Raw genomic sequence first — 13,160 nt, 5'->3', positions numbered from 1 at the left:
TCCAATTTTAATCTTGTGCCACTTTTTACATTCTAGACCTTTTTTTCTCTCTTCAGTTGAAGCAGCTTCTCTGGATCTCCTCGATTAAACCCTTCTGACTTTTAACATTTCATACGCTTTGATCAGAGAGGTCTACTGACACAGTGAATAACATCCCTGTCTCTGACACATCCCTGTCTTAACATCCCTGTCTACTGACACAGTGAATAACATCCCTGTCTCTGAACCAGAAGCTTCGGGTCCGAGTCCCACCCCAGGACTTGATGGTTAAGGAGGGTGCATTTATAACATGGGCTGCCTGCAGTGGTTCAAGAAGGCAGCTCACCACCACCTTCTCAAAGGCAACTAGGGATGCGCAATAAATGCTGGCCTAGCCAGCGACACCCACATCCCACAAAGAAAAACAGACAGGTTGATTATTAACCTGTAAATCCTTCCAGCATACACCAAGAGTGGGAGAGATTCCTGGTCAGCCATGTGCTGGAAAGAGTATTGGAGCCCCTACCATCACTATCCACAGCTCCAGACTGCAGCATGCATGTTTGCCACAGCAACTCGGACTCCCCGAATGCACAGTAAGACACCACTACACCTTGATCAGATCACCCCTCAATCTTCTACAGGACCACAAACATATTTACTTCAATGTAGGTGTGACATAGGCATGTTTTCAAATAACTTCCTCTGGTGGGGGGAGTTCAGAACGAGGAGACATGAACTTAAAATGTTTGGAGGTGATGTCAAGGATGCCTTCACATCGGGTAGTGGAAATCTTTAACTCTCCCCTCAAAAGGCTGTAGATTCTGGGGGAATGACTGATAATTTCAAGACTGAGATGGATGGATTTTTGTTGAGTCAGGTTATTGAAGTGGAGGTTTTGTGGTGCAGTGAGTCTGAGTCAGAAACTCCGGGTTCGAGTCCCACTCCAGGACTTGATGGCCGAGGAGGGTGTTTTCATAACGTGGACAAACAGGTTGATTATCAACTTTTAAATCCTGCCAATATGCTTCTCGTCAGTGGCAAGATTGGCATAGTCTCCTGGTCAGCCAGAACCTGCAGCACCTTGTCAAGCATAACCATGGACCACCACATGGGAAGTCTATGTTTGCCAATGTCCTTTCAGGGCATGGCACGTGAAGAGAGAGAGGGGAGGTTACAAGGGATATAGAGCAAAGGTGGGTCAATGGAGTTAGGATATAGATCAGCCATGATCTAACTGAATGGGTTAGACTTGAGGAGCTGAATGGCCTCTTCCTAATCCTCTGCACAAACTCGAGTTCCACCTACCTGTTTTCAGGAATATGACCTAATTGGCACAAGTTGTGGCTCAGCACCTACCTTCATCCAGATCTTACAGACTCCCTGTAAATGTGAACATTCCCAGAGAAAGCCTATACATTTTCTGAGGCAGTTAAGAATCAGCTATGTTGGTATGGAACTGGAGTCACATACAGGCATAGGCTGGATAAAGACTACAGGTTTCCTTCCAGTAAGGACATCAGTGAACAAGTTCAGATTTTATGACAATCTGACAACTTCAAGATTACTCATACTGATACTGGATTTAAAAAAAAATCTTAATTCAAATTCCCAAACTTCCATGGTGGGATTTAAACTCATGTTTTCTGTGGTTATTAACCCAGGATTCTTTCTAGTGATGAAATGCAGTAGGCCTGATGTTAGTGTAATGCACCATCCTGTCACTAGATGTCACCCCATTATCGTCTTTGAGAAAGCAGTTTTGCAGCAGTGAAGAGTAGATTTCCTGATCGGTACAATATTGATATTAATGTCTTGTGGTAACTCACTTTAAATAAATAATCAGGACAGCTGGGTTTAAAATTTCATCAATCATACATTCAGATTTAAGGAACATCTCTTCTCACCTGTCCAAAACATCCTGAGTGCAATCACGTAATGAATTACTGTTACTTATGCAGCAGTCTATTTGCACACTGAAAGATTCTACAAGCAACATTGAAACGAATGACTAATTAGACAAGCAATATTAGTTGAGGATCAAATATCGATGAGTACACTGGGGAGAAACCCTTGCTCATCTTCAAATGGTTCTGTAGAATCAGAAGTTATGAAATGTGAGCAGGAGTAAGCTATTCGGCCCTTTGAGCCTGTTCTACCATTCAGTGAGACTATGGTTGATTTACTGTTGCTCCATTATGTCCATATTAATTAATTCCTTCGTATCCAAGCATTTACCCATCTCAGTCTTGAATATGCTCAATGACTGAGCACTTACAGCTCTCTGGGGTAGAGAATTCCAAAGATTCACAACTCCTTGAGTGAAGAAATTTCTCCTTATCTCAACCCTAAATGGTCAACCCTTTAATCTGAAACTGATCTTTTACATCCACCTGAGAAGGCAGGTCTCAGTTTAACATCACTTCCGAATGACATCAGCCTGATTGACTGACCACACTGTCTAGTTTTGAAAGATAACTTTATTATCTCAGATACTAGACCCAAAGAATTTACTCTTGTGTGCAATCAATGTCTGAGTTCTGCATTCAGAAACAAAGGTTTAATTACAATCCACGTTTTTACAAATTGTACTCATCAGTTACTTGTAGATTGCATTATTAACAGTGGGGCATCAATATCGTGTTAATGCTGACTCAGGAATTGCAAGTACAATTTTAAACTTGACACCGAATTGGGAAGCTATTTAATACCGAGGAAGACTGGCAAAATACACAAACACACTAGCTAACACACAGTCCGCCCTCTGTAACAGCACTGTGGGTGCAGTGGTTTAAGAAGGCAGCTCACCACCAACTTCTCAAGGGCAATTAGGGATGGGCAATAAATGCTGGCCCAGCCAGTGACGCCCACATCCCTTTAACAAATAATAAAAATAGAATGGGCAGGTAAATGGTAATTATTTTCATACAGGTAAGTGATTCTCTTTATTTGTGCCTGGGATGTGGGCATCACTGACAAGGCCAGCATTTGCTGCCCATTCCTAATTACCCTCGAACTGAATGGCTTGCTAAGCCATTTCAGAATTGGCCACATTGGTGTGGACCTGGAATCACCTGTAGAGCAGGCAAAGATGGCAGATTTCCTTCCTGAAAGGACATTAGTGAACCAGATGATAGTTTCATGATCACCATTACTGAGACAAGCTTTCAATCTCAGATTTTCAAATTGAGCTTAAATTTCACCCACTGCTGTTTTGGGATTTGAACTCATGTCCATCTGGGTCTCTGGGTTATTAGTCCAGTGACAGCGAGAGGGAGATAACATACAGCATGGAAAATAAGAATCTCAATAGGATGAAGCAGCATCCAGTGACACACATTGACAAATGATTAAAAGTAGCAATTCACATTAACAGGACCATAAGAAGTAAACTGGAGTTAATCTCTAGAGGAATAAAATTGAAAAGCAAAGAAGAAATATTAAACTTATATGGAACTTCAGTTTGACCACATTCATCCTGGGAAAGGGGTTAAATCTGATATAATTTCAAGCCAGGATAGTGTGTGGATTGGAGGGGAACTTGCAGGTGGTGGTGTTCCAATCTGCTGCCTCTTGTCCTTTTAGGTGTCAGAGCCCTGGGATTTGGACCATGTGGTTCAAAGATGAAACTGTGATTAAAAGCAGTGCATGAACCATTTTAGTTTCCAATCTCACGACTACAGCAGATGTTCCAGGCTTGTAACAGAAGGTGAAACTTGCCTTTCTTCCATGGCTGAGGACATTGCAATTCAAAGCAACTTGCCTTCCTTTCTAAAGCAAACCTTGAGCCTTGCTGAGGGCCACTCTTACTCATCCAAGGCAGGTGTTCAGACCATTAATGGGTGACTGATAAATGAAGGTGAAAGTGTTGAAGGAACACTCACCAGCAGTGTCACATTTTTATTACAGCTTCATAATTCAGAATAGAAATACAGCAACAAAATAATTCATTGCAGGCGACTGACACAACAGTGAGGAGTAGAAAGTAAAAAGGAAGTGGTTACTAATCAGCGCTCAGTGTATGTCCTTTCAGAATCCTTAAGGGGACAGGAAGAGGCCATTCAGCCACTCAAAAGCAGATAGGGTCGAGAAACGAAACACTGCTGTAAATAAGATGAATGGTAAAAGAATCAAAGGCAACATGAGGAAAAATGTTCTTAGCCAATGGGTGGATAGGGTCTGGAATACACTGCCTGAGAGCGTGGTGGAGGCAGGTTCAATCTTGGAGCCATGGTGAGGCTGCACCTGGAGTATTGTGTGCGATTTTGGTCTAAGGAAAGCTATACCTGCCATAGAGGGAGTGCAATGAAGGTTCACTAAATTAATTCCTGGGAAGGAGGGATTGGCCTATGAGGAAAGATTAAGTAGACTGGGCCTTTATTCTCCGGTGCTTAGAAGAATGAGAGATGATCTCATTCAAACAGACAAAATTCTTACAGGGCTCAACAGGATAGATGCAGGAAGGATGTTTCCCCCGGCTGGAGGGAGTCTAGAACCTTGGGACACAGTCTCAGAATAAGAGGTAGGGCATTTAGGATGAGATGAGGAAGAATTTCTTCACTCTGAGGTCGGTGAATTTTTGGAATTCTCTGCTCCAGAGGACTGTGGAGGATCAGTCACTGAGTATGTTCAAGGCTGAGATCTATAGATTTCTACATATTATAAATATCTGGGAATAGTGCAGGAACTTGGTGAAGGTGGAGAAGCAGTGGTGGAATGGCATTGCCACTAGAGTAATAACCCAGAAGTCCAGGATAATGCTCTGGGGATTAGGGTTCGAATCCCAACACAGCAGGTGGTGAAATTTGAATTCAACAAAATATCTGGAATTAATCGTGATGACTATGTTGATTGCTGTGAAAACCTATCTGGTTCACTGATTTCCCATTTAGAAGAGGGAAGCTGCCATCCATAGCTGGTCTGGCCTACATGTGATTCCAGACCTACAGCAATCTGGTTGACTCTTAACTGTCCTCTGAAATAACCTAGCAAGCTAAACTGCAATAGATAAGTCAATAAGGAATGAAACCGGATGGATAACCTGGCATCAACGTTGGCACCAGAAATGGCAAACCCAGCACTGTCGACCCTACAAAGTCCTCCTCACTAACATCTGGAGGCTTATGCCAAAATTGGGAGAGCTGTCTCACAGGCTAGTCAAGAGTAGCCTGACATAGTCATCCTTATGGAGTCATACCTTACAGGTAATGTCCCAAGCACCACCATTCCAGGGCAGGACAGATCCAGCAGAGGTGGGGGCACAGAGCTATACAATCAGGAGGCAGTTGCCTTGGGAGTCCTCAACATCAATTCCAGACCCAATGAAGTCTCATAGCATCAGGTCAAACATGGGCAAGGAAACCTGCTGTTGACCATGTTTTGTCCCCCACTCAGCTGATGGATCAGTGCTCCTCCATGTTGAACATCACTTGGAGGGAGCACTGAGGGTGGCAAGGATGCAGAATGTATTCTGGGTGGGGGACTTCAATGACCATCACTGAGATTGGCTCGGTAGCGCTACTACTGACCAAGCTGGCCGAGTCCTAAAGGGCATATCTGCTAGACTGGGTCTGCAGCAGATTGTGAGGGAACCAACAAGAGGGGACCTCATCCTCACCAGCCTGCCTGCTGCAGATGCATCTGTCCATGACAGTATTGGTAGGAGTGAGCACCACATAGTCCTTGTGGAGAGGAAGTCCCATCTTCACATTGAGGATATTCAGCATCGTATTGTGTGGCACTACCACCTTGCTAAGTGGGTTAGATTTCAAACAGATCTAGCAAGCCAAGACTGGGAACCATGAGGCGCTGTGGGCTGTCAGCAGCAGCAGAATTGTACTCGAGCACAATCTGTAACCTCATGGCCCGGCAGATCCCCCACTCCACCATTACCATCAAGCCAGGGGATCAACCCTGGTTCAATGAAGAGTGCAGGGGGGTATGTCAGGAGCAGCACCAGGCATACCTAAAAATGAGGTGTCAACATGTTGAAGCTATAACACAGGACTACTTGCATGCCAAGCAGCAAGTGATAGAGCTAAGCGATTCCACAACCAATGGTTCATATCTAAGCTCAACAGTCCTGCCACGTTCAGTCATGAATGGTGGTGGATAATTAAACAGCTCACTGGTGGAGGAGGCTCCACAAATCCCCATCCTCAATGGTGGTGGAGCCCAGCACCTCAGCGCAAAAGATAAAGTTGAAGAATTCACAACAATCTTCAACCAGATGTGCTGAGTGGGTGATCCATCCCAGCCTCCTCCACAGGTTCCTAGAATCACAGACCCAAGTCTTCAGCCAATTCAATTCACTCCACATGGTATTAAGAATGGCTGGAGGCACTGGATACTGCAAAAACTTTGGGCCCTGACAATATTCTGGCAATAGTACTGAAGAACTGTGCTCCAGAACTTGCTGCACCCCTAGCAGTACAGCTAGAACACCGGGGTCTATTCGGCAAAGTGAAAAATTGTCCAGATATGTCCAGGTATGCCCAGATAAATCCAACCTGGCCCATTCCCACCCCATCAGTCTACTCTCGATCATCAGTAAAGTGATGGAAGGGGTGATCAACGGTGCTATCAAGTGGCACTTGTTTTGCAACAATCACGGAATCACAGTGCAGAAGAGGTCCTTCGGCTCATCGAGTCTGTACCGACACGTGAGGAGCACCTGACCTACCCACCTAATGCTCACTATCACTCAGTTTGGGTTCTGCCAGGGCCACTCAGCTCCTGACTTCATTGCAGCCTTGGTTCAAACATAAAAGAAAGAGCTGAACTCCCGAGGTGAGGTGAGAGTGACTGCCCTTGACATCAAGGCAGCATTTGACCAAGTGTAGCATCAAGGAGCCCTAGCAAAACTGAGCCAATGGGAGCTAGGAGGAAAACTCTCCACTGGTTGGAGTCATACTTAGCACAAAGGAAGATGGTTGTGGTTGTTAGAGGGTGCTCGCTGATGATTGCACAATGTTCAGCACCATTCGCGACTCCTCAGATACTGAAGCAGTCCATGTCCAAATGCAGCAAGACCTGGATAATATCCAGGCTTGGGCTGACAAGTGACAAATAACATTTACACCACACAAGTGCCAAGCAATAACCATCTCCAACAAGAGAGAATCTTGCCATCGCCCCTTGACATTCAATGGCATTACATCATTGCATCCCCCATATCAACGTCCTGGGGGTTACCATTGACCAGAAACTGAACTGTGGCTACAACAGCAGGTCAGGGGCTAGGAATCCTGTGGTGAGTAACTCACCTCTTTACTCCCCAAAGCCTGTCCACCATCCACAAGGCACAAGTCAGGAGTGTGATGAAATACTCCCCACTTACCTGGATGAGTGCAGCTCCCACAACACTCAATTAGCTCAACACCATCCAGGCTCTCCTTTCACAAACATTCACTCCCTCCACCACCGATGCACAGTGGCAGCAGTGTGTACCATCTACAAGATGCACTACAGAAACTTACCAAGACTCCTTAGACAGCACCTTCCAAACCCATGATCGCTACCATGTGGAAGGAGAAGGGCACCAGATAGATGGGAACACCGCCACCTGGAAGTTCCCCTCTAAGTCACTCACCATCAAGATTTGGAAATATATCGCCATTCCTTCACTGTTGCTGGGTCAAAATCCTGGAAACCCCCCCCTAACAGCAGTGTGGGTGTATCTACACCACATGGACTGCAGAGGTTCCAGAATGCAGCTCACCACTGGAACATCTTGGCTAGGGGTGCAGCTAGCTCTGGAGCATGAGCCTTCAGTACTATTGCCAGAATGTTGCCATAGCCCTTAGCTTTTACAGTATCCAATGCCTTCAGCCATTTCTTGATATCATTTGGAATGAAGCGAATTGACTGAAGACTGGCATCTGTGTCGATGGGAAGCTCTGGATGCAGCAGAGATGGATCATCCACTGCGCACTTCTGGCTGAAGATCATTGCAAATGCTTCAGCCTTATCTTTTGCACTGATATGCTGGGCTCCCCCATCATTGAGGATGGGGATATTTGTGGTGCCTCCTCTTTCTGTTTGTTCTTTAATTGTCCGCAACCGTCCACAACTGGATGTGAAAGGACTGCAGAGCCTAGACCATATCCGTTGGATGTGGGATCGTTCAACTCTGTCGATCGCTTGCTGCTTATGTTGTTTCGCTTTTTTCTAATTCATTTACAAAATGGGCACCACTGGCTAGGCCAGCATTTATTTCCCATCCCTAATTGCCCTTGAGAAGGTGGTGGTGAGCTGCCTTCTTGAACTGCTGCAGTCCATGTGGTGAAGCTTGACACGGTCCAGGACAAAGCAGCTTGAATGATTAGCACCCCATCCACCACCCTCAACATTCACTCCCTCCATCACCGACGCACAGTGGCAGCAGTGTGTACCATCTACAAAATGCACTGCAGCAAATTACCAAGGATCCTTTGTCAGCACCTTCCAAACACACGGCATTCACCACCTAGAAGGAGAAGAGCAGAAGATAGATGGGAACACCTCCACCTAGAAGCTCCCCTCCAAGCCACTCACCAGCCTGACTGGGAAGTATATCACAGTTCCTTCACTGTTGTTAGGTCAATATCCCGGAACTCCCTTCCTAACAGCACTGTGGGTGTACCTACACCGCATGGGCTACAGCGGTTCAAGAAAGTGGCTCACCACCACCTTCTCAAGGGCACTTAGGGTGGGCAATGAATGCCAGCCTAGCCACTGATGGTGGGCATGATATGGCATACAGAACTGTAGGCTACAAGTATAAAACATTCATTATTAAATCCAATAAGGAATTCAGGAGAAACTGCCCAGAGAGTAGGGAGGTGAATGGTATAGATGCATGTAAGGGGAAACTAGATAAACACACAAGGGAAAAAAGGTTGGAAGGATATACTTAAAGATTGAGATGAAGAGGGATGGGGGAGGCATGTATAGGGCATAGAAACAAGCATAGATCACTTGGGCTAAATGGCCTATTTCAGTACGGTAGACTCAAGGTAATTCAATGGATTATTTGCCTTTTCTTGCAGATCCTGGTAATGAAGAACGTTCTGCACTCCATCCTCCCCCTTTTCTAAATCCATCAAGTCAGTTCAATAGACCGTACAGAATGTCTCAAATCATCACGCTGGGAGGACCATAATCTGGTAATAAGGCAACATAAAGACACTTAATGAGTGCAATGCCTTGGTGTGAGAGTCCTAAATGCAATCAGCTGTAAACCTGGCTGCAGTATTAGTGGAAAATGTTAGTAAATTGCCATTAACAGACAATAAAAGGTTGTTGCACAGAACTTCTATCTTTGCCTGTCAGGCCATCGATTCCCTGCACTAATTATTTAATGACTATTGAACCGTCTTAGTTTTCTATCCGTGTTTGTGGCTCCTCTTGCTCATCAGTATGTATGTCAGTGATTCCTTACTCTAAAAAGACTCAATCAGCAATAACTTCATAATCCAGGTGTTTTCCTGTATAGGTCTTTAATCAACAGAATAATTGACACCAGTGATTGTGGCTGAAGGATGACTCTTAACTTCTCGAAACTACTTTCAAATTTAAATACTCCCAGAGCACTGACAGCACGGATTAGATACAGAGTAAAGCTTCCTCTGCTCTGTCCCCATCAAACACTCTCAGGATAGGTACAACGCTGATTAGATACAGAGTAAAGCTCCCTCTACACTGTCTCCATCAAACACTCCCAGGGCAGGTACAGCACGGAGTTAGATACAGAGTAAATCTCTGTATTATTGTTTGTACCAACCTGTTACTGTCAAGGCTGCCAACAGAGGGAGCACCAACCCGCAACCTTTTAATTAGTTTGCAATGAATTCAAGATCCCCATCAAACACTTCCAGGACAGGTCCAGCATAGGATTAGATACAGATTAAAGCTCCCTCTACACTGTCCCCATCAAACACTCCCAGGACAGGTACAGCACGGGGTTAGATACAGAGTAAAGCTCCCTCTACACAGTCCCCATCAAACACTCCCAGGGCAGGTACAGCACGGGGTTAGATACAGAGTGAAGCTCCCTCTACACTGTCCCCATCAAACACTCCCAGGATAGGTACAGCACGGGGTTAGATATAGAGTAAAGATCCCTCCACACTGTCCTTATCAAACACTCCCAGGACAGGTACAGCATGGAGTTAGATACAGACTAAAGCTCCCTCTACATTGTCCTCATCAAACACTCCCAGGACAGGTACAGCACAGGGTTAGATACATACTCTACATTGTCCCCATCAAATGCTTCAGAGCATGTACAGTACTAGATACACAGTAAAGCTCCCTCTATTATCCCCATCAAACACATGGGTACAGCATGGGATTAGAAACAGAGTAAAGCTCTGTCTGCACTGTCCCCACCATATACTCCCAGGGCAGATACAGCATGGAGTCAGATACAGCGTAAAACTCCCTCTACACTGTCCCCATCAAACACTCCCAGGGCAGATACAACATGGGGTTAGATACATACTCTACATTGTCCCCATCAAGCAAACCCAGGGCATGGACAGTACTAGATACAGAGTAAAGCCCCCTCTACAATGTCCCATCAAGCAATCAGTTTAGCACCAATATTTCTCAATTACTCACTGAGCACAGGCTCAATAAAGATGAGATCTTACAGAATGATAAAAAAATTCAGTGCAGGAGGAACGTTAAGAACTAACACTAAATGGTAAACGTTTGACAGGTTGATATTCTGCATGTTGGGGAACAGAAATGTCTTGTTGAGATATCCAAATTGCATCGTGAATAATCCTAAAAGTCCGAAGCAAGAATCTGTCCTAAACTGAATAAAAGGGCAGGCTGTTTTGAATCGGAAGGGATAGTGAGTGTGTAATGTACATTGTAGGGATCTTACATTTCACAGACAAGTCTGTAATAAATCTAACTGCCTTTCTTCACGAGCATTGACCAAACCACTGTCTACCTGCAGGTGGCACTGCTGGGCTATTATGGGGCATTGTTCTATTCATCACCCCGAATAGAGAAGTATTGGTACTGCGGCTCCAAGTTTAATTCCAATCCCGTGTCCCAAGATGTGATGAAATGTTTCACTCCAAATATTAACCTGTCTTTTGACAAAATCACAAGGCAGGGTCAGTGAGAAAGATCCTTATCCGTGTCCATCCATCCATAATTATCACCTCACCATCCCTGTGACCACATCAAAGCGGCTCTTAAATAATCACACAGTTTTCAACTTCACTCAGAATCCTTTCCAAATGTTGACCAATCTTTGTGCCAAGAAGCACTTTCAGATATTACTTTCTGTCATATCCCTGAAAATGCCCGTGGACCTTGGTGAAGATGGGTGTGTGAAGCAGCTGATTATGAGACTGCAGTAGCAGGGCAGGAGACCTGATATCACTCGGTGAGTTATGAAATTGATTTCAATAAATCTGATAGTTTGTGCTCTGTCACTAGGAAACGAAACATGACCATGAAACTTGCTGAACTGTTGTTTAAAACCCAACTGTTTCTCTCAAGTCTTCGGGGAAGGAAGCTTGTCATCTGGATTCAGTCTGGCCGATATGTAACTCCTGTCCTTCAAGCCTGACTCCAAATGCCTCCAGGGAAACTACAGATAGAAAATTGATGTTGTTTTGTCAGTATGACCACATCCAGCCTGTCAATCCCCCGAGATCTCTGAGCTCCTCCAGTTCTGGTGTCTTGTGTAACGTTGATTTTAATCGCTCTGCTGCTGGTGTCTTGTCTTCAGCTGCCTGGTTCCTAGGTCTGGAGTCCACTCCCGAAAGCATTCCACCTCTCCCTCCTCCTTTAAGGTGCTCCTTCAAACCTAACATTTTGACCAGCAGCCCTAATGGGTGGTAACTTCCAGTGTAACTGGAGACGTGCTCCAAAGATGCACTTGGGACCCTGCCTCCCCACTCCATCGCTTCCCAGGTAACGTTTGCACAGCATCTGCCTGGGAAGTGCAAACTTGGGATAAGCAATTTCGCTGCACTGGGAACCATCCGAAAATGTGATTTAAATTCTGACTGGGTTACATCATTAGTTACCCAGAAAGAATTAGAAGGATTAGAGCCACTTCTATCTTCCGGATCAAGAACAAAAACAGAATTACCTGGAAAAACTCAGCAGGTCTGGCAGCATCGGCGGAGAAGAAAAGAGTTGACGTTTCGAGTCCTCATGACCCTCCGACAGAGTTGACTCGAAACGTCAACTCTTTTCTTCTCCGCCGATGCTGCCAGACCTGCTGAGTTTTTCCAGGTAATTCCGTTTTTGTTTTTGTTTTGGATTTCCAGCATCCGCAGTTTTTTTGTTTTTATCTCTATCTTCCGGATATCTATTGTACAGATCCACATCAACCACTCCGTAGGACTCTCCACACACCTCCAAACTCCCAGGGGATTCCCCGCCCCCCCCGCCCTCTAACTTTGTCCTGACTGACCCCACCTCCTGCACAGACTCAACCGACACTGGATCCACCCGCAACGGGACCCCCCCCAATCACCAGGCCCCACAGGGGACTGCCCACACCCTTCCTGACTACCCCACCCCTCCCCCAATCGCCACAGGACTCCCCCACCCCACCTGGGACACACCTCAACCCCCGACTACCCACCCCAGGCCTGACCCAACCCAACCTCCACCCCCACTGACTGTCCGACCCTCCCCTCCGAATGTCTCCACACCGCCCCCCAGCCTGACTGTCCAGTCCTCCTCCCCCTCCCCCGAACGGCAGCCCCTGGCTATCTGACCTCCACCCCACCAGCAGGATGACTCTTCCCCCCACTCCCCTGAGTGCCCTCTCCCCTTTCCCCGGATGATCGATGAACCCCCCCACCCCCTCCCCTCCCCCCGGGTGTCCAACATTGCCCCACATTGGCCGTCTGACCCTCCCCACACTGGCTGTCTGAGCCATTCACCCTGACTGTCAAATGCTCTCCCTCCACACCGCCCCCCCCCCCCCGAGTGCCCCTCCCCCTGCTCCTCATGTGTCCAACCTCCCCGCCCTCAACCCCAGATCGCCCGACACCTCCCCACCCCTGAACCGGCTGCCTGACCCCCAGCCCTCCCAAGCGCTTGACCCTACCGCCACCAAATTTGAACCACTTGCCTGACAAACCTACCTTCCCCCTAGGCTCGACCTTTAACCCTTGTTGATTTATGGCAGCCAGTGCAGTGAAAAAGGGGGTATGGCC

Source organism: Carcharodon carcharias, chromosome 2 (genome assembly GCF_017639515.1).
Source record: "Carcharodon carcharias isolate sCarCar2 chromosome 2, sCarCar2.pri, whole genome shotgun sequence".
NCBI lineage: Eukaryota > Metazoa > Chordata > Chondrichthyes > Lamniformes > Lamnidae > Carcharodon > Carcharodon carcharias.
Note: the sequence above shows the minus strand (reverse complement) of the source record.